The sequence below is a fragment of the Panthera pardus genome, unplaced genomic scaffold, assembly GCF_024362965.1.
Source record: "Panthera pardus isolate Hobbes unplaced genomic scaffold, ASM2436296v1 HiC_scaffold_329, whole genome shotgun sequence".
Lineage (NCBI taxonomy): Eukaryota > Metazoa > Chordata > Mammalia > Carnivora > Felidae > Panthera > Panthera pardus.
This window is the reverse complement of record NW_026526909.1, coordinates 24,345-46,759: the sequence shown is the minus strand read 5'-3', so window position 1 is coordinate 46,759 and position 22,415 is coordinate 24,345. Positions and strand designations below refer to the sequence as shown.

Here is a 22,415-nt window from a genome sequence, read left to right as displayed (position 1 = left end):
CGGTGGCGCGGGGAGGGGCGGAGAGTGAGGCGGGGCCGTTGCGTGCTGACCGGGGCGTGGCCTTATGTAAATGAGGCCGCGGTGGGCGCGGTAGGATTCCAGCGGGCGGTAGAATTCCCCCGGCTGTGGAAGCGCCCGAGCTGTGGCTCGGCTTGTCTGAGGACGACGTGTGTGGGGTGAGGATGGTTGAGACGGGAGTGGGTGCGGAGGGTTTTGGGGTGCGGGGAGGCCAGTGACCGTGTGTGTACAGTGTGGTGCGTGTGAGGCTGGGTTGGGGCGGAGGGGGAGGAAGTCATACTTACCTGGCAGGGGAGACACCATGATCAGGAAGGTGGTTTTCCCAGGGCGAGGCTTGCCCATTGCACTGCGGGCGTGCTGACCCCTGCGATTTCCCCAAATGTGGGAAACTCGACTGCATAATTTGTGGTAGTGGGGGACTGCGTTCGCGCTCTCCCCTGGTCAGCGGTCTTTCAAAGACAGATGTGTCTGAGTGCTTCGTTGCCTTGTTCTCTTTTCTTTTCTTACCTTAGAGTGTGTTTTGCACAGCGGAGTAGAGTAAATTGCTGCTCTTTTCGGCCATTCTTTGCTTGTGCTAGCTTTCGTATTCGTCTCGTGTGTGGTTGGTTGTCCCTCAGGTTTGGCGGTGGGAGCAATGTCCCTTGGGGAGTTCGAACTGTTCCCAAGTAATTCTCATTCCTGTCCCCCTGATCCTGATACAAAGGCTTTTGAGGGTTTTGCTTTTTAAAAAACGGCGGGGGGGCTCTGAGCTCTCGCCACACCTGAGGCACCAGGACTGGAAGTGGGAGCTCAGGACCTGACCTGAGCTGGGTTATGAGCTTGAGCCCAAGTCAGATGCTTCACCGACGGAGCCTCCTAGGCGCCCCACGGGTTCGCATTTCTTAGTGATGGCCTCAGTGCTTTCTCTGCAGGAGGGGAGGGAAGTGGGGCTGCAGTGGTCAACCATTGCCTGACCTCCCCATTTCCTGCCAGCAAGTACAAGGGAGCTCACAGGGGCCTAAGGCCAGTGCTACTCAGAGGTGTCTTTGGGGAAAAAAAAGAAAAAAGAAAATCACTCCAGGGCTGCCTGGGTAGCTGAGTGGTTGAGCGTCCAACTTTGGCCCAGGTCATGATCTCAGGGTTCCTGAGTTTAAGACCCACCTCCTGCTCTGGGCTGACAGCTCTGAGCCTGGAGCCTGCTTTGCATCATGTGTCTCCCTCTCTGCACTGCGCACACTCTCTCTTTCAAAAAATAAACAAGAACCATTAAAAAAAAAAAAAAAAAAGAAAAAGAAAAACACTCTGAAAGGAGGGGATTATATGGAAAAGACAAAAAGAATCACAGGGGGATTTGGTTGGGTTCCCACAGCGTCCCCGTGGGTTGGGGGAAAGGGGACTCTCACACAACAGGAACTCAGGAAACATGCACACAGGGATTGGAGCATATGGAAGGCATTTCACACATCTGTAAACATTTTGCCTAACGTGGAAATCGTGGTATGTGCTTGGCCGTCATAAGGTGCCTGAATCAGGAAATCTGGAGGTACTCTCCCTGAGGAAAGGATGGGGCAACTACCTTTGTTCTTGCAGAGCCATTCTGAGCCCTGAGAGAATCTTACATGTTGACTGACATTCCTCAAGATCAACGCAGAGACCCTACACTTTTAAGTTGGTTGGGTTTCCCGTGTGTGGCCAGAGGTCCCCTGGCGGACAACAGTTGACACGCGGAGTACAGAAGTAGGCCAAGAAACAGAATATTACCTGGATATACCACATTACTTACCGCCCTCACTAGTCTCACTGAACATGGGAGTGGGCATTTGAATACCTGGTATTCAACAAGGTTTATGGAAAAAAAAAAAATGGACAGTTTGGGTTAATAGTTTAAATTGTTGTGTCCACACTGAATTCCATGGGCAGTGAAGAAAGTTTTCTAGGTTCTGAGTGTGGAAATGAGGGGCTAAAGGATAAAAACCAATTCTACGACTCAATGTTACTTTGGTAACTTAGTATCTTTCACACTTGACACAGTTTTCTTTCATTTTGTCTGACGCCCTGCTCCCGTGAGTAAGTCTAAATGTATTTGTACAAGAAAGTTGCTATCAATACAAAATATAAAATCCATACCATTGCGTTTGGCCCTGCTTATTCCTAACGGTATTTTAGGCTGGTTTCTAACTGCTTGTAGCCATGTTATGGCTCCCTCTGAAGGCAGCCCATTCTAGCCACAGGCACACTTCTCCTCGGCCCCACCTCTAGTCTAGGTTAAGCAGACCCTCTGAGCTGGCTCCCTCACTGGGGGAAGGATGTAGGTTAAGCAGGTAATAAAGGGAAATGGACAGAGGATGCTTAAACCAGGCATTGTCATGAGTGGGATGGACAATGTGGGAGGACCATGGCATTGCTAAAGTAACATGCCTGGCGATATCTCTCGCTCTCTCTCTCTCTCTCTCTCTCTCTCTGCAGACTTGCACTGCCCAATGAGCAATGCTGGGAGAAACCATTGTATCTCTTCTCGGAGGAAGAAAATTGGATTCCTGCTGATTTATAAGCTCAGCCTAAAAACTCCACCCAATTTGGACAGAAGAACAGGAACTGGGTTCCTTGCAGTTGCTCAGTTCCTTCAGTGACGCTGGCCTGGAGAGAAAGAAAGGTACCCCCAGTCAACTTTCCGCATAAACATCGACTGAGGAACCTCTTGCAAACACACTGTAGGGAGAGTCCTTACCTACGACATGCCTGTAAGTGGCAGGGATCTCGTGTGAGCAGAACCCTGTAGGGACTCAAACATATGCCCGTGGATTTATGTAGCTTAGTTTCCTGGAAACTGTCGCATCAGTTATGTGAGTATCAGCCTAGCAGATGACTTCTACCAGGTTCATCGACTTCAACCAGATTCATTGGGTACAAGTGACGACTTCACACAGCACTGAGAGAGCACGTATGTTAACTCGGGGCCAGAACACGTCCTAAGGTGGGAAGAAGTTTCTTGCAGTTAGTGTTGGTTGTCCCAGATTTCTTGTTGCTTTGCTTGTGCCTCACACAGTTAATTTTATCCTCGAAAATGTACATCAAACTTGATACCAGAGAAGATTTGTGGGTTTGGTGGGTCTGATTTGGCAATGCAGTATTTTATGTGTGTCCTTTTCAGATGGATGTGCTCTGATGCAATTCTCTGACTGTTCTTAAAACACTCATCGTGGCCAAGATAAACAGGGATACTCTGTGAGCAAAGCGACTGGTGGATCATGGATTAAATACGTAGTGGCCTTTATGGCCACATTTCTTGCTGACACGTCTTCCAAAATCACGTATTGTTCTTTTTGCGTGTGCCCATTTGTGACTCCCAAAGCCCAGAGCCACCTTTCCCTGCTACCTTGTGGTCCTTGTCCTCAGTTCCCTACGAGTTCAGGATGATGACAGCTCTCATTAAATCCCACACAGGAGAAAGCCCATATATCGTAACTCTCTATCCCTTAGTAAATGTTAATTTCCCATATTAGGAAAGGAGCAGAGATAAGAGAATATCAAGTACAGTGAGCACTCTTACCTTGAGGAGGTACATCGACCTTGGGGAAATCTGCCACACCACGATTGAAAAATTGTTCCCTGTCTCCCCTGGCATAATCTTAGGAGAAACGTAACCTTAGGAGAAATTTCGGATTTCTCTTCAGCCAAATCAGCAGAAACGTACATCCCATGAAACAGGTGGGGGTTTATATAATCATTGCAGCCAGAAAGATCACACCCCACGGTCTCAGTAAGAGAGTGGTAGAAAGAACCACCATGACAGGATTCGGGCTGTGGTTGGTTGATGGCGGGGAGGCTGGAAGGAAGCAGGGTCTGCTCTACCTCGAACACTGGTAGTCTGCACTGGCCCTTCTTGACTGCGGTGAGAGTCAGCAGTCATTTCCTTACGAAAAGAGGAGGGTGTTTGGGGCGTTGTAGTTTGCACGGTGACCTGGTGTTTGTGGGGCCTGCTTGGAATAATCAGGTAGTCTTGTTGTGTCCCATTGTCTCAGGGTTCAGAGTCTCTTTGAGGTTGAGATCCTGTATCTGAGACTGTTTATTCCCAGCATGAGAACAAAACAGCCAGGCCGGGATGTCAGCAGGGCCATTCAGGGCATCAGAGGCTGGCCTTGTTCTTTCTCCCTGGAAATCCCTAACCTAGAGGTCAAGAAAGAGAGCACTCTGGGCTCACAAGCTGTAGGAGCGAGCCTGGCTGAGTTACAGTGTGACTTTGCCTGAGTGTCTTGAATTTTCTTTTCTGTGGCTCAGTGTCTCATTTCAAAATGGGGCCAATGGGAGTTTCTCCTACACGAGTCGTCCCCGGTGTTACAGCAGAGGTGCAGGTGAAGCACTGAGCCCAGTGCCTGGCAGGGAGTAAATACTCAGCACGTATTAGCTCTGCTCGGTCCTCTGCTGTCAGCATTTTTACCATCTGCCTCATTCTTTTTTTTGTTTTGTTTTCCAAATATACTTTATTGTCAAGTTAGCTAACATACAGTGTAAACAGTGTGCTCTGGGCTTCGGGACTGGATTCCCATGATTCATCGCTTAACATACAACACCAGTGCTCAACCCAACAAGTGCCCTCCTCAGTGCTCATCACGAAATTTCCCCTCTCCCTGACTCCCACCATCAACCCTCAGTTGTTCTCTGTATTTAAGAGTCTCTTATGGTTTGCCTCCCTGACTGTTTGAAACTATGTTTTCCCCTTCCCTTCCCCCATGGTCTTCTGTTAAGTTTCTTCAGTTCCACATGTGAGTGAAAACATACGGTATCTGTCTTTCTGTGACACTTATTTCACTTAACGTCCACATTGTTGCAAATGGCAGGATTTCGTTCTTTCTCATTGTCAAGTAGTGTTCCATTGTATACATAACCCACATCTTCTCTATCCGTTCGTCAGTGGATGGACGGATTTAGGCTCTTTCCATAAGTTGGCTATTATTGAAAGCACTGCTGTAAACATTGGGGTATACGTGGCCCTCTGCATCAGCACTCCTGTATCCTTTGGATAAATGCCTAGTAGTGCTCTTGCTGGGTCATAGGGTAGTTCTATTTTTATCTTTTTGAGGAACCTCCACACTGTTTGCCAGAACGGCTGCACCAGTTTGCATTCCTACCAACACTGCAAGAGGGGTCCCGATTCTCCACATCCTCGCCAGCATCTGTTGTTTACTGAGTTGTTCATTTTAGCCACTCTGACTGGCGTGAGGTGGTATCTCAGTGTGGTTTTGATTTGTATTTCCCTGATGATGAGCAATGTGGAGCATCTTTTCATGTGTCTGTTAGCCACCTGGATGTCTTCTTTGGAAAAGTGTCTATTCGTGTCTTCTGCCCATTTCCTCACTGGATTTTTTGTTTTTTGGGGTGTTGCGTTTGGTAAGTTCTTTATAGATTTTGGATACCAGCCCCGTTATCCGATCTATCATTTGCAAATATCTTCTCCCACTTCATCGGTAGCCTTTCAGTTTTGATGATTGTTTCCTTTGCAGTGCAGAAGCGTTTCATCTTGATGAGGTCCCAATAGTTCATTTCTGCCTGTATTTCCCTTGCCTTTGGAGATGTGTCGAGTAAGAAGAGAGAGGGGGACACAGGATATGAAGTGGGCTCTCTGTGCTAAGTGGGCCCTGTGCTGGCAGTAGATACCCCACCTTGAGGTTTGAACTCACGAACCGTGAGATCATGACCTGAGCTGAAGGTGGACGCTTAACTGGACTGAGCCACCCAGGCACCCCTAGAACTAATAGATTTTCCATAAAAAGGAGAAAACCTCTGATGCTGCATACACCTTCCCCACCACCAAAAGAAGCCAATTTATATCCCAGGGAGAGAAAAATCAATCTATCGTCTACATGCCCACCAAACCTACAAAGCAAGGCCATATATTTTAAAACCGCAGCAAAAACTCATTGTACAAGCACTTTCTATTCACCTAAGATGTCCATGTACAAAGGCAGTAGAAAAAGAGTACTAAATATGCAACACTCAGGGAGTCCTGATTCCGTCACTAGGAGTCATTTAAAGACGAACTCTGCCCAATAAGAGATGACTGGGGAAGTTTTGACTTTTGTACAACTGATCGTCACTGAATACACTTCATTGTAGATCTGAGACAAAAGTCTGGGTGTGGAACCAGTGGGAGAAATAGGATGTAAATGGCATCCGTTTCACCGGGCGGAAACAATCCTATAAGAAGTGGCAGGTGGAGACAGAAGAGAAAATGGAATAATGTCAGAAGTCTGAGGTTGGGAGATCAGTTAAAACTTAAGTGTTGTTTTCATTTATTTTTGAGAGAGAGAGAGAGACAGAGAGAGAGAGACAGTGTGAGTGTGGGGGCAAGGCAGAGAGAGAGAGAGAGGGAGACAGAATCTGAAGCGGGCTCCAGGCTCTGAGCTGTCAGCACAGAGGCCGATGCGGGGCTCGAATTCACGAACCGTGAGATCATGACTTGAGCTGAAGTCGGACGCTCAACCAGTTGAGCCACCCAGGTGACCCTGTGGTTATTTATTTTTAAGAGAGAGAGCATGCAAGCGGGAGAAGGGCAGACAGAGGGGAGGACGGAGAGTCTGAAGGTGGTTCTGTGCTGACAGCAGAGAGCTCGATGCGGGGCTCAAACTCATGAACCGCTAGGCCATGACCTGAGCCAAAGTTGGACCCTCAACCTGCTGAGCCACCCAGTCACCCTGAGATCGTTTAAATCTTAGAATGGCGATGTGACAAGGTTCACAAGTTAATACAGAACCAAACATGTCCCGCACTTGTGATGCAGTGTTCAGCCCTACATATACAACCTTTCTAAACAACAGGTGCACATTCAGACACACATATGTACTCTTGCCCGTAGGGGAAATATAGCCTAAAAGATACAGAGACTCAGCAGTAAATACCAGAAGAGAACCAAGAACATTTACATCATGATGGTGATGGATTGGAGCCCTGAAGGAAACATAATTCACCAGTCCCCAGTGATTGTCAAAATAAACACTTTAATGATATAGAACGGGGAGGGAGTGTTCTTTTCCACAGCACAATGCCAGCAAATACACATACACAAGGATGATACAACTAGAGTTTTTCCAACATACAAACAGATACGGTTGTGACACACTGCAGGGATCACTAAAAGATGGTAACATTGTAGAGACAGACTTTACAGAGAGCATCTTCGCACATTCTCAGATGTCACACCCAAACAGAAGACCATGAACGATCTGATAGGCCCCCCATAGAAGGCAACCACTGCTGCTCTCACAATGATGGTGATGGCAGACTGGACGCTCTGGGTCTCTGGGTGGGCGGAGCTGGGACACACACAGCATTAACTAGGGAACGCCCGGGGGAAAAGGGTTAGCCTGAATTTAATCAGGAGGAAGTGATCAGACACCTTCAGGATGTAGACCATCAAGCCAGACATCTGGCCTGTCCCCTACAGACAAGGAAGCGTCACCACCACCAGAGACAGCCACAGAAAGGTGAGGAGATGTTTGGGGTTCGAAAGGACTACACAATTACGATAGCACAATCTTCTGAGTCCTTTGGAACCCAAGATATCTCTTCTCCTTTTTGTCGTCTTATTTGTGCTGTGGACACTGGCTGTTTGAAGAAAGACAGGCCCGATGTCTTGTTGGATGGTCGAAATTCTGCAGTTGTCTGATCCCTACCTCGTGCTCAGATTCAGGCTAAGCCTCTTCAGCAAGAACGCTGCGTAGTTAATGCTGTCTGCTCCTGGCACAGCCCAGCCGGTGGCCCAGAATGTCCAGTTTGACATGGGGTCTATTGCCACGTTGCTCCAGCCTCCGCTTATCCGCAGGATGGAATGGAGAGGAGCCAGACCGAAGGTGTCTCACAAGGGCGTGTGGTCTGGGCATTGGTTGCCTCGGCGACTTATCACGACTGGAGTCAGAAGAGCGAGAGTTCCTCTCATCAAACCAGACTTTTGGAGTAAAAATCCCAGAGAGTGGCTTGTGATCGAGATGTCGATTCTCAGCAAAGGATCCCTCGCATGTTCTGTTTGGGCTTTAGCTTGATTTGCTGCTTTAGAGTTCTTTTCAGCAAGTGGAGAATGATGGGGTTTTATGATGGGGTTTCGTTTCAATGAGGAGTATCTTTTCTTAGTTCCTGGAGTCCTTGGTATCTGAGACAGAGAGTGAGAGAGAGAGAGGAATCAAATGTGAGTTTTGTTCAGGTCCTGCTGACGGCTGAGCCTGGAGGGATGGCTCCGTGGTGACAGAGGCCAGGGGCGAGCTGAGCCCCCGTGCAGAGAAGGAGCTGAAGGGGGGTCTGCAGGCAGGCTGAGGGGGAGAGTGAGAGCCACAAGTCTGAAGCAATAGCCCCCTCAATTGCATCCAGCCTACACTGTAGGATGCAGGGACCCCTGTGCTCCCCGCAGCAGGCACCTGGTGGCATCCCAGCTCAAGGCTGCCCTGAGCTGTTGCCAGGTCCCGACCATCCCTCCCTCAGCAGCCACCTCACCCTGGAACCCCCTTCATCAGAAGCAAAGTGATGGCTTTCTCACGTCTCCCACGGAGGGATGTGCTTAGCCCCCGACACACACGTTCAGAAACAGACTGCTGAAGGAAGGAGGGGGCCCTCTACAGACAAACACACCCCTTCTCACCCTGCCCTGGTCTTCTGAAGGGGGAGGCCAGGCTATGGAACGAGCCCCAGGATGTGAGATGCAACAGGGGCCTCAGACTATGTCCCAGTTCAGTCCTGCCGTGTGCAGATGAGGAACCGTGGGCCAAGGGGCTGATAAGGACCACCTGTAGCCGTGTGACCTGTGCCTGACACCCTGGAACTGAAACCCAGGCTTCGGGCCCTTCCCATCCATGTGGGGGTCGGGAGACGAAAGCCTCCGATACGGGGGTGCGGGTAGGCAGTAGACGCTGTTGGCCGCTTGGCTGGACGGAATTAAGGCTTTGCACAGAAATCCTGCCCCAAAGGGGCTGAAAAGAACCCCAAAGGGAGAAACTCCAAGGGGAATGACGAAAAGAGCGGGGAGTGTACCCAGGGCCTCACCCCTTTTTGCTCAGGGACCCCAACAGCCCCTGCAGGGCACCTCACGCCAGGATACACCTGAGGGAACGTCTAGGAATATTCTCAGTGGAGACACTCGGAACTCCGCAGAGAAAACGGAAGAGCCTTCCTTTTAGTCGTCTAGGTTCTCCTCGCACGTTTCCCAAACTGTCCCTGAGGAGAGAGTCTCTCGGTGTTGACACTTATGTAAACGAGGGCCTGCAAAGGGCAGAGGCAGACCTAAGCTTCTTTACTGAGGTTTTATATGAGGAGAAAATTTGATTAAAACATTTCCTTTCCATCTGCAGTGCACCTGTCAGGAGGCTGGGAAACGCATTTAGTGAAGAGTCAACCGTGATTTTCATTGCACGAGGAGGAAAAAGAGCCCTGAATTCCATTACTGGTAATCAGGGAAGGGAGTGTTGTTCTTACACTGGGTTTCTAGGCAACATTTCTTTCTTACTGCATCCTATAGTATAAAAATTGTGAGACACTTGGATCCAGAAGAGGGAGTATTCATCGAATTCATTCATGTGTCTTTGTCCTCTTCTTTCTCTGGGCTCTATTGAGGGAGGAATGTCAACTCCATCAGGGGCTGATACTCAGCTTGTCCACAAAATGAGTGACACACACACGGGATCCTTCTATATGGCTTATGAACATCCTATAGATCCACAGTCCTTCTGATTCCTAGGTGCATACCAGCAGAGCTTTAAAACATCTCCCGTTACCCACACCCCAGCCCAGAATGTTGAAATCAAAATCTCAAGGTATTGGGTGGCGGCATTCACGTGAGTTCAAAGCTCAGTCAGTGTTTCTTTCACGACAGCGTGATTTAGAACTATTAGCTAAGCTACTCTGTTTCAGACCACGGTGGGTGTTCTTGTCCTCATCTCTGCCACCATGACGATACCGGCCCTCAAGATTTTGGTCTTCCTTCGGACACCCTCCCATGAATCCCCGTTCTCAGCTGGACTTGTATGAGGCACAGATTGTCTCGTGTTCCCCTGGATCTCGCGGGGACTTCACACAGCTGCCCAAAGTTAATTCAGTCAATGCTCGCGAATGTGCTCTGGCCGGAGACTCAACTCAGTTCCTTTCGGTGGATCCTTTTATGAACCAGCTGAGCATGTAAACACGGTAACGGCAGTGAAAAGGGAAGACAGGTGGATGCCTGAACATCTCATGTCTGTGCAGGTTGGAAACCTGGCCTCTGCATCTGTGTTTGGCCAGTGTCCCTGTAGAGTGCCATGTCTGTGTCCACCTGATGCCAGCTCTCTTGAGGTCCCAAGGTATGGACACTGAGTCCTGGAAACCCCAAAACACATTATCACAGGCCTGCTCACCTGGGGCTGAGGACAAACCTGACCCCAGGCAGGCCGTGTGGCAGTCCCAGAGGTGACCCATGTGGTCGTGTAGTTTTTGTCGGGGTGCTCTTTCTCCTCAGTTTTAACACTTCTTATTCACATGGAGAAGCTGAGGGGTAAGTGTCGTCCTAGGTCGTGTTCCCGGAAACACCCCAGAGGAGAAGCCATGTGCAAGAGACATTAAGACGATGTTCTTGATGGGGCATCTAGGTGGTTCAGTCGGTTAAGCATCTGACTCTTGGTTTTGGCTCAGGCCACGAGCCCACAGTTTGAGGGTTCAAGCCCTGCATCTGGCTCTGTGCTGTCAGTTCAGAGCCTGGAGCCTGCTTGGGATTCCCTCCCACTCTCATTGCCCCTCCCCGACTCGTGCTGTCCCTGTCTCTCTCAAAATAAATAACTTTAAAACAAAAATTAAGAAAAAAAAAAAAAAAGACAATGCTCTGGGAGAAAGAGGTCATGGAGCTGGGGAAGCAAGGAAGGAAGTCAAAGAAGTCACGAAAGTGGGTGCCTTGTGCCAAAGTGCCATGTGTTTCGTGACACGTGTAAATGATGCTGGTCTGCTGAGGGGGGCCATGGGGCCTAATTCTCCGCGGCCGTGAGGGCATGGGAGAGGGAATCCCAGGACAGCCCCCGTGGGGACACAGCACAGCTCACATGGCACAGCTGATGGAGATGGGAGGGCCCCCAAGGTGGCAGTCCCCTGTGGCAAACAGAGGCAGGACCAGACAGAGGCAGGACCAGGCAGAGGCAGCGGCAGCTGGGGGAGGGACCAAAGGAGGAAGAGAAAAACAGTTTGGGGTGTGGGCGGAGCTATAATCTAACAGAGCAACAGGAATCCATACCCCAAGAGCCACGGACGCCATTACCTCTGTGCCCTAAGCTTGAAGGCCACGGAATCTGCACGCAAGTCTGCCCTCGCCGAACTGCACTTTTCTCTTGATCATCTTCTGTTTCATCACCACCAGGGCATTAACGTGGCCAAAGACTTGACCTGCACACTGGTTGGCCACCGAGCCCTCAGCAGCGTCACCCTCCAGCTTGGGAGGGTTCTTCACACCCATGGAAGCTTCCAAACCCTGCTCTGAAAATAAAAGCACATCAACAGGATACACTGTTAGTCATGATCTTCCTGTGACCAAATCCTCTACCTACGCTGACATCGAATAAGGACGGTGGGCAGGACGAGAAAGGCCATCGGGAAGTTCACGTGTGAGGGGCGCCGAGGGACACGCTTTGATCACAGCCTCTGTTGTTGACCTCTCTCACGCTACCCTGTAAGGATAAGAGCACGAGGAGGGCAACATGCCCCCAGCGCCAAAAGTGAAATTGAGAAAAGTAGAATTGGTCAAAACACACAGTTCTGACAAAGAACAGACAAAGGCCAGGAGATGGTGCTCAAAAGAGACTGTCCTATTCAAGGGAGGAGTCAAAGTTGAAGGCAAGCCTTTTGAGAGTCACCAGGAAACCAAAGCTGGGGAATTTACAGAACACACCCCAATATTTGATATATTTCATATATGTACACTATGCAGAGCATACACACCGAATATATGTAATGTGTGTGACATAAGACATAAATATGTGTGTCTATAAGCACATTCTTATCTAATTGAGTAAATGGGCAGTTAAGGGTTGGGGGACATCGAGCATAAAGTTCTAAACACTCTTCGGTCAGTTGCAAGTGGAAAATATAGACAAATTTGAGAAGGATGAGAAGAGTTGTGGCAAGAAACAGGTGACCTTTTAAGCACCAGGGAAGAATTACAGGGCAGATCAGGCTGAGAATCAAACAGAGTAAAACCACCTGCCCCAGAGTGATAGTTTGTCTTCCCCCAAATTCATCTGTGGAAACCCAATTCGCAATGTGATGCTGGGTGGGGTGGGCCTATGGGAGGCAGATCCCCCCAAGAAAGGGATCTGTGCCCTATGAAAGTGACCCCACAGAGCTCCCTCACCCCTCCACCCTGTGAGGACAGAGCAAGAAGGCGGCCACACATCACCAGGAAGGAGGTACCACCAGGTGCCCAATGTGCCACTGTTTGATTTTGGTTCTACTCAGCCTCCAGAACGGGAGACACAAATCTCTGCTCTAAGTCACCTGGTCTATGGCAGTTTTGTTATCACAGCCTGAATGGACTAAGAAACCCTCCTTGGACAAAAGTCTGGCATGGAGCCATGTTTCCTGCTGAGGCCTGTGTGGAAGGTGAGCCACAGAGAGGGACTGAGCCAGCAGGAGAGTCTGGGCCGGGACCACGGGAGTCAGGGAGAAGTGGCAGAGAGGCAAGAGGGAGAAGACAGTAAGAACCAACTGTCCTCAGCCAACTGTCAGGGCTGTGCTTCCCTGAACTCCCACTGAGGCGTCCTCTGGAGCATCTCCACGGGGCGACAGGGCTGCGCCCTCGTCACCTCACTTGGGACCTGTGTCTCCTCTTTTCACAGATGAAGTCGGCGCCTGAAGGAGGAGACCCAGGCTCCAGGAGGGGACACCAAGGGTGGGACGGTAAAGACGACACAACCCAGGGGAATGCTGAAACGCTCGGTCTTCATGAAATCTGAGCTGACGCGGATCCTGATGACAAAGAAGCTGGGGACGTGCTCGTGGAGATGAGGGGGGACAAGAGGAACTAGATGAAGTGTTGGAGAACGGAGTGTGCACTTTAGGAAAATGGCCCCTCATAGTTGCAGGGAAGGGAAACCAGGCAAATGCATGGGAAACTGTCGTGGGGCCAGTATTTCCACTGTTACTGTGAGCGCCTAACAGGGAATATTGGCTGCCTGATGGATGTTGAAGGAGAGAAAACACTGGCCCACAAGCCTTGCTGAGAGAGTCCGGGAAGATGGGGTCCAGCGAAAGCGGAGCCAGTTAAGAACAGCTCTAGCACACGTGAAACAATGCCACGGAACCATTTTCCAAGTGTTCAGACACCACAAAGACACAAGAATTACGCATTACAGATTCACCGATGTTCTCAAGCCATTTTGCTCACTCGGGCCCCTGGAAATTATGTAGCTTCATGCTCCCAGCATTGATGGGATGGAGATCCCATTTTCAATGGTTTCAGATGAAGGGTCCGAGGGGGACATACATGAGATGATGAATAACTTGGTCAGTAAACAGCCAGAAGGCTGCAACCCCGGCACCTGGGCAGACAGAGCTGACCCTCAGCCCCAAGCTCTTTGGAGCTGGAGCGTTGTGAGTTTGGAGCTGGGCAAAGCATGCCTGCAAGAGGCCCCATTGCTGCCCCCGCCCACAACCCTGTGACTAGAGCTTCCTACTCCCCCCGCACCTCTCACCTTGGAAGAGCGGCCGTTGGCTCCCAGAAACCATCGTGGCTGCCAGTCTCCTGATGGCGGGGGAGGGGCGGAGCCTGGCTCTGCGGTCACCACAAGCCAACTGCTGGTCCGGCTGCCCTGGCACAGAATTGGCCACCTGGGTATTGGACTGTGGCGGTGCTTGTGAAGCTTGCACCTCCGGCCTTGGGAAAGTCAAGTTTCCACTTGATGGCCCTTGGGGACCGGGCACCTGCATCGGGGCTGAAGCAAGAAGACACTTCAATGGACAAACCCCAGTTTTCTTAGCACTGCCAGAACTTCCATTTGTGATGTCCTCCCGCCCCGTCCCCCACTGTCTGTGAGACCAGCCAGTGAGCAGGTACAAAGGCAGACATCATGGAGACGAAGGCGATGTCACCGTTGTGTCTATGCCTGGGCATGCTGAGATGGCAAGTATCCAGGATGCAAAGTCCCTGAAGGGAAGGTCACCCCCTGGAGTCCAGACGGCTTTGCATGGGAGGCGAGCTCATGCCTATTATTCTGCAGTAGTACCCTTCGTCCTACAGCCTAGGGAGAAGGTTCTAGAGAGGCCTCAGGGCAGAACGAGAAAGAATTGCTGATATGTGCCCCAAAAGAAAAAAGAAGAGGGGGAGAATTTGGCCTCAAGGCTTCAGATGCCTGTTTCTCCCTGGCTGGTCCCAGTGCAGGGAGGCTGGGGCAGGGCAGCCCTCCTGGGGCGACCCTGCGGCAATCACAGCCCACACACACTGTTCCCACGTTCCCACCAGAACCTGCACCGGGGACGGGCTGTGCATAATGGAGAGGCGGCCTTCATTCATCTCCGCCCATCCTCATAGCCTCTCATGACCCAGGCTTAATGCAAGGCCATGTCACACACATCACCCTCCTGAGACGCGTCTTAACCTGTCCCATCCCTGCCCCCATGGAAACCCAGACCTGGCTGTCAGTGTCTCTGACACAGAGCTCTGCAGGGTTACCGGCGTGCCAGGCAGCCAAGTGAAGAGCCACCATGGGACCCCTAGTGAGAACACAAATCGTCTGGGACCTCTCAGCTCTGATTGTTTTCATGGAGCGTCTCCTGGAGACCTTGAGCTCCTGGAGGGGCTGGATGAGCCCTGGCTCTGCTCACACCACAAAGTGCACTGACAGGGTAGGAGCTGGCACTCCTGCAGGGTCAAAGGGGTCGTTGGGGCGTGGAGCAACTGTTCTCTTTGCATTTACGACTGTTTCAGATCATTTGGGTAGAACTGGGTGCTCTGGTACACAGGGAGGCGGGCGCCCCAGGAGAAACAACTAGCAGCTCAGCAACGATTTAACAGATGCAGCCAATGTGGAGCTGACCACAAACCTGGGTGGAAAGCCAGGGAGTTTGTAGGAAGCCACACAAGAAATACAATTGGAAGCAGAATTGCACAAGTAGCAGAGGTCTCCTTTTGGAACAAAACAAAATCAGGAAAAAACAAAGGAGGACTGTCACCCAGCTGTCTCCGGGTAAGACAGCGGTGGCTGAGATTCTGAACCCTTTTTTCCATTTTCTCCATTTCTCCTCTCGAGCCTCACTTGGTACCAATAGCCTGCATGTCGGACGGAGCCGGGGAACTGAGGGCAGCCTGGGACAGAAGGAAGGAAAGGGCTCTGAGCCACAGGATGCCTTTTAAAGAGTGAATCCGAGAGCAGAGTTCAAACTGGTACGAGCCTACAGGGCCTGTTGGCAGGGATGCAACTCTCAGCCGATTCAGGTTGTTGAAGACACAGAGGACAGGCTTCCTGGGGCCCCAGCAGGAACTTCGTGCCCCCCACAAGAACAGGACTCACCATCTACATCCACGCCCAAGAAGACTTCCTCTTTATCAAAGGTGAATGAGGCACTCCTATAAGGCCTATAGGTGTCTGACAGGTCATGGCCAATGCAAGGAGTCAAATGACATTCCCCCACTGAGTCCTGTGGGACTTCATCCTCTGGGGCCACTGGCAGCTCCCTGCAGAGCCTGGTGTTGCTGGGAGGACGAGACATGCAGAAAGAAGGTTTAGTCAACATGCAGTGCCAGCTTGTTTTGAGGGCACGGCGGAGGGAGTGGTCACAGAACACAAGCGGGATCCCCACAAAGGGAAATGAAGCAGTCTGCCTGCAGCTGAGGCCACAGTGTGGGTGCACGCAGGATAGGTGCGGGGGGGGCGGGGGGGGGGGGCGGGGACGGGCAGGTGCTCAGGGCATGGCCAGAGCGCCAGCTTATGGGGCAGGAGTCGGAACCACCCCAGGGCACAACAGTCATGACCCACAGCACACCAGAAGACGATAAAGCAGCATCAACACTTTGCCATACACTGTGTGGAGATTTACACAAAGCACCAAGAGAACCCCAGGCTAAGGCAGCATTGTAGACTCCTGGATATCTCGTGGGCCCAAGGCTGACGTGTCTAAATACTGAGACGTGAAAACTGCTTTCCTAAAACCATCCTTGCTGTGAATGCCCGCCAATGTAGTAAAGGCAACCGGCAGAGAGAGCTGTGCATCTTACGCAGGACCTAATACGAGGAGAGACCGGGAGAGTGCAAGGCATCCTGGGACTGCTTAGTCCACCTGCGTCAGTGGACTGCAGATACTCCATTTGAGAGGGATTAATAACGGGGCCTATGCAAGTACCACATGACACAGAGGACCTTGCTGAAGGACCACCTTGTGGGTGTTGGAAGGGATGAAATAGGTGCATTTAGCACTTTCTAGATTGGCCTAGATCTGAGATTCCCAGATGTCACCACTGAATTAAAGCCCATGATTCTTCAGAGTTACCTGGGGCATGTCGGGTCCTGGTCTTCTTCATCGCAAAGATCATTATGATTGTCTGCAAGTAAATACAGACCGGCCAGTCACATAAACAGAGCAGCACTTGGACATGAAAATTAAGTGTCCCATGCAACTAGCACACGGGCACTAATGTCCTTAGTTGGGCAGCAGGGCATTGAGGGAAATAATCCAGGAGGCCTCACGAAGTGTCTTGGGAATGTGCCTTGGCTAGCTTTCCTAAAGCATCGGGCAGGATTTCCCTGACCTGGTAGAGCCCCATCTCAACAGTCTGTCTGCAGAGGTCAACCTCTGTTTTACCACAGATTCTGGTGAACGGCTTACCTGCATTCTCAAAACTTACTGCAACCTTCTCTCACTAGCTTCCCTCATGACATACTCTAGGTGGCAGGGTTTTAGGGAATTTCTACAGAGGCCAGACTGATGCACGGAATCTGCAGACCCTCAAATCAAAGGAAATCTTTTGTCCGTGATCCCTTTTGCTACACAGGCACATGGGCCACAAACGGGGTGGGGCCATGCACGGGGTGGGCCCATGCCGGGGCTCAGCTATGCTTCAGGGAAACGTACAAGCAAGCTGACGGTAGAGGTGGTTATGTCCTGACACTCAGACGACGACTTAGGGAAGACAACCAACACAGAGGACACGGACACTGGGGACCAGAGCAGTGAAACCAGGGAAACAACAAACCCAAAGACATGGGTAAGGCTGACATCGTCTTGACAGGCACAAAACTTCAAGGAACATTGTTTGGGATGAAAGTGAGAGGATGGCAGTTGAGGAGAGACATCGTGTGGAAATCAGGAACAAGACAGACTCCTCTGCGTGTGCCTCACAGATGAGTGTGAGTTTGTCACACCCGCGCTGACCCCAATGTCCTGACTTGTGTCAGGGGCCACAGGCATGGCCTGAGATGAGGAACACAGGGCAGGGCCCTGATGCATCTGATGTCTGCGCTTAGAAGTCTATCCTAGAGCCTGACTCAGATCCATAGGTCTACGGGGCTGAAACACCTGGATAACAAATTCCAACACAAGCAGAGTAGGGATACCAAACTATGGGGTCGACCTGGGAGTCCAGTTGGAGCTTTATCACCTTCGCAGTGGAGGACTCACTAGCTACTTCCAGAGCAGGACAGACATCCAGATCCTCATATGAGTTGATGTTGGCCCTCCTGTGTGTCCAGGGGGAATCAGATGGGTCAGGAAGAGCTGAGTAAGTCAAATAGCATTCATCCAGTGAGTCCTGTTGGACATCCTGCTCTGCACTCTCCGGCAGCTCCCTGCCGAGCCTGGTGGGGAGGGGAGATCTGAAGATTAAAACAGGAAAAGTAGACACCACAGCATCTTACTGGTTTTCACGGGAAGCCGAGAAGTGTAGTCATAACGTAGGGGCAACCCCATTATTGACAGGGAAAACTATCCTCCTGTTTCAGGGGCACAGTGTGGATGCTATGGGGGCAGGAGAGGCAGAGAGGGAGAGACAGGGAGACACACACACACACACAGAACAGAGGTGTTCAGGGCACTGGCCACAGAACCAACTTCTGTGCACCAAACTGAACTACTGTGGAATGGATGTCATGACTCACAGCACACATGGAGAATCCTAAACATGAGTTCAACCCTTTTGCATCAATTTTGTTGATATACATTCAGTGGCTAAGTGAACACATGTTAAAAGGCATCATCCACACGGAGAGGTTTGTGTCTTCAAGGACTCTTTCTCTTACTATCGTGACATCATGTGAGGTTTTTTGATTTTTTTGCAGTTATCCATTTGCTACAGCAGATCCTCAAAGAGGTAACACCAGAGAGACAGAAGTAGACACGTCTGTCACTCTGGTATTTCCCAAAGGAGAGATCAGGGCAATACAGAGCACCTCAGGGAGTGACAATTCACCTACTTCAACTGACTGCCGGTTATCGAAATTGAGGGATCATTAAAGGAACTTATCCACATAATACATGAAGACACACGTCATGGCCAAAAAAGACATTCTGAGACTGGAGAATGGATGAAATAGGTAAATTTGGCGGTTTCTGTTTTTCCTTTGAAATGTAGAGTTGAACCACTGAAATAACAACCCATGATTCTTCAGACTTACCTGGCGCATGTCAGGTCTTGGTCTGGTTCCTCCTCTTGATGGGTCTGATTTTCTGCAAATAAATACAGACGGGGCCAGTCACATTAAACAGATCCCTGCTTGCACATTAGTAACCCAGTGTTCGGTGCCACCCGGGGACTCAGCTATGCTCAATGAGAGCACAGGTTGAGTGAGAAGGATATTTCAGGGTGCCTCGGATAGTGTGACGACTGGCTTGATTTCCTGGCCTGAGCCATTGGGAGAAATTTGCTTTCTCCAAGAGATCATCATCACAATTTCCTCTGTTTTGAGTCTGTGCAAACACTTTCAGTTCTCTTTTTCACACAGATTCTGGGGACCTGGCCTCTCTACTTTCTAAAAGGATTACTGCAGTTTTCAGCCTTTCTTGTGAGATACCTGGTTGGTGACGGCTTAGTGGAATTTATACACTGAGATGGAACAGACAGCATGCAAGTACAAACCCTGAAATTAAAATGAGTCTTTGGAGCTACACAGAAACCTTGGCGCAATTCCTGTTGATGAGGGAATGCCAACGCACAGCTCTACTCCTGGAAACACGCAAACGAGCTAACAGTAGAGGCACGTAGGGTGGGTTTTCAGACGAGGCTTAGGAAGACAAGCCAAAGCAAAGAGATAGAGAACGAGGCTAAGAACAGGAAAGCCAAGGTTACATCTTTAACCCTGGACAAGGATTCTGACTGACTGTGGCAGGCATGGATTCTTAAAGGACCTGGCTCAGAGATGAAATGGGGAGCATGAAAGGTGAGAAGAGGCATTGCATCCAAGGTCTGACAGACACCTTCTATGGTCGTGTTGCTGAGGCGAGTTGTATTTGTCATGCCGCCCTTGGGTCCAATGACCTGACAGTGAAGCCCAGGGGACATGGGCATGTCCTGGGAGTAGGAAGGGAGAAGAGTTCCCTGACCCACATGATGTCTGTGCTTGAAACTCCATCCATCCTGGAGCCTGGCTCAGATCCAGATGTGTGTACAGAGCCTGCACACAGGGAGGAGCTCTCTCAGCACAGCACAGGTGTGGGGCACAAAGACCAGGAGATGTACGGGGCAGTCCAGCTGGAGCTTGATCACCCTGACAGCGGAGTACTCACTGGCCATTTCCAGAGCAGAAGAGACTTCCAGTTCCTCAGGGAAGAAGACGGCGGTGCTCCTGTAAGGCCAGTAGGAGTCAGACAGGTCAGGAAGAACCGAATATGTCCAGTAGCGTTCATCCAGAGAGTCCCACGTGATTTCCTCCTCCACCACCTCTAGCAGCTGTCTACGGAGCCTGAGGCGGGAGGAAAACTGAAGATTAACCGAAGAGGGATCTGAAACCGTATGTCCTGTCTGGCTTTGATGGAAGGCAAGAGGCATTTTCACAAAAGCAAAGAGAGTGCCTCATTAATGAGAGAAACAACTCTTCTTTTTGTGCGGGACAAAGTGTGTCTGTCACAGGGGCGGCAGACAGAAAGGACAGTAAGTGCTCTGTACACTGGCCACCTAGCAAGCTGATGAGGAAAGAGCCTGAATTAGCACCGTGCCATCCAGTCCTGACTCAAAACACACAGAGTCACAGGACAGCAGTGGCTCCCTTCCTTCCGTTCAAATGCCCTTGAGTCCTGCATGGAGTGGCCCAGTGCGTGCAGCTTCTGGGGCGGGCTACTGTCTCAGAATTCTCATGCCATGAAGGCCTGTCTCTCTCAATATCACGGCATGATGGCACATTTTCGTCTACGTACATTCTTGCTCTGAAATACGTGCCCACAGGCTAAATCGAACGGGGCAGAAAGTACATTGCCTCTCTCTCTAAAGCTGGGGAGAATGAGTGAGTGCAGGACTCCCTGTGCCTTTAGCTCACCTGGGCCAGCTGACTGTGTGTTACTCAACTTGAGTCGTAATTAAGAAATGGGAGCAATACAAGTACCACAATGAAAACAGAAACCATTGTGAAAGCGGATAATTGGCCATTGACCGAATGGATAACATGGTTCTATCCAGCACTTTCTGCCTTTCCTTGGATCTGAGGTCTGCAGACGCCACCACTGATTTCCCAGCCCCCAAGTATTCAGAATTACCTGGGGGCATCTGACTCTCGCCCTTTCAGCCCCTGGTGACCAATTTGGTTGTCTGCAAATAAATGAAGAGAAAGAGTTCCATTAGGCAGATTCCCCTCCACAAATGCTCACTCCCGTGTGCTGTGTAGCAGAGGACAGAAATAGAAGCACAGTCATAACAGGCAATTGTGAGAGAAATCATTCAGGAGGGATTCAGTAGGGCCCTGGAAAAAATCACCGGGATTGCCTTCTTGAGCCAGCAAATGTCCCTGATAAGACAGGTCATGATCACAGTATCCTAAGACACGTCGACACAACAGAAAACTTATCCCTTTTCCCAGAGATCTTGGGGAAGGACCTGGCTGCTTCCTAGAGCATTGCTGCCACATTCAGGCCTTTTCCATTTGAAACACTGCAGGCCAATGGTTTTCAGGAATCAGCCGTTGAGATTAAACTGACGACTGGAATCTACACCATCAAAGCAGAATAATCTTCAAAGCTGCAAAGCACCAGGGGCCGTTCATGGGGTCGGGAAGTTCCAGGGCCCTGCCTTGCTGCAGAGAAACATACAACGTATGATAGACTTAGTCCTGTCCTGGTTCTCAGCTGACTTGAGACAAGAAGAAAAGGAAGAGACAGACCAGGTAGAGACAGTGAACCTGGATCGTGACATTTCCTATGATATAGAAAAGGCTTCCAACAGCCTTGGGTGGCCATATATCCAGAAACATGGTTCAAGGATGGAAATCAGAGCCTGGCAAGAGAGATAAGAGATTAATCCAAAATTTGGAGGTCTGATAGCCACCTCCTGTGCCAGGGGTAGAGAGGTATAGGAGTCTGGCAGGACCAGCTTGAGAGCAGCGATGGGCGGTGGCTCAGACCTAAAAGTGCCATGGCTTAGACATGAATCGAACAAAGCTCACTGACTCATGGAATGTCTTATTTCAAACTCAATCCTAGAGCCTGGGTGGAAACTGTCTGTGAGTACATGGTCCACTTCTGCGGATTAAATCTCTTGGTCTACACAGGGTGTGTGCAACAAAGATTGTGGACACTACCTGGGGAACCGGGTGGAGTTTCATCCCCTTTGGAATGGGAGCATTCACAGGCTACATCCAGAGCAGAGCCGAATTTCTGTTCATCCGATGGGAACGTGCCATCCTTGCAAGGCTGGTAGCAGTCACGCCCTTCTCGGCCAATGGAAGGAGTCAAAACACATTCATTCAGCATGTCCTGGAGGACTTCCTTCTTTTCAGCTTCCGGAAGCTTCATGCTGTGCCAGGTGGGGCAAGAACGACACAAGAGGAAACCAGGAGGATCAGACACCATGGCTTGCTACCTAGCTGGTGTTGATGGGAGGCAAGGGAGTGGTCGCAGAAAGGAAAGGGACCATAGCCTTGAGAGAGAAAAGGTTATCCTACAAGAGGCAGAGTGTGGCCAGGAAGGGGTGGGAGAGAAGCAACAACAGATAGATCCTCAGTCCACTGGCCACATAACGAGCAATGAGGAATGAGACTCGACCATCCCAGTATGGTACAGTCACGAGACGAAGGACAAATGGGAGTCCATGCCAGGGGCAACCGCCACGTGCCTGAGTCATGTTGAATTTAACATAGACTGATCAAGCGGTTACAGTCTTGAGTCACTGTGCACTGCAGAAAATTGTGCCCTCCAGGCACTTTTCTATTAATAGTGTCACATGACACCCCAACCTTTTGGTTTTGGTTAGGTAATTCCGTGTTAATTTTGCCAGCTGTCTGTCTCTCAGTTCC

The 22,415-nt window shown here is 50.4% G+C and overlaps 1 long non-coding RNA gene, 1 other non-coding gene and 1 pseudogene across 2 annotated transcripts; 2 read left to right on the top strand and 1 right to left on the bottom strand.

Moving 5' to 3' along the window:
- The first annotated feature begins 21 nt into the window (after window positions 1-21).
- LOC128774514 (uncharacterized) lies at window positions 22-9,545 on the top strand. The gene is made up of 2 exons (XR_008419049.1): window positions 22-176; window positions 9,330-9,545. It is a non-coding gene; the product is annotated as an uncharacterized LOC128774514 (long non-coding RNA).
- LOC128774516 (U1 spliceosomal RNA) lies at window positions 295-458 on the top strand. Its single transcript, XR_008419050.1, has one exon. It is a non-coding gene; the product is annotated as a U1 spliceosomal RNA (small nuclear RNA).
- Window positions 6,973-22,415, bottom strand: part of LOC109261815 (neuroblastoma breakpoint family member 6-like) — a 31,037-nt pseudogene continuing 15,594 nt past the window's right edge.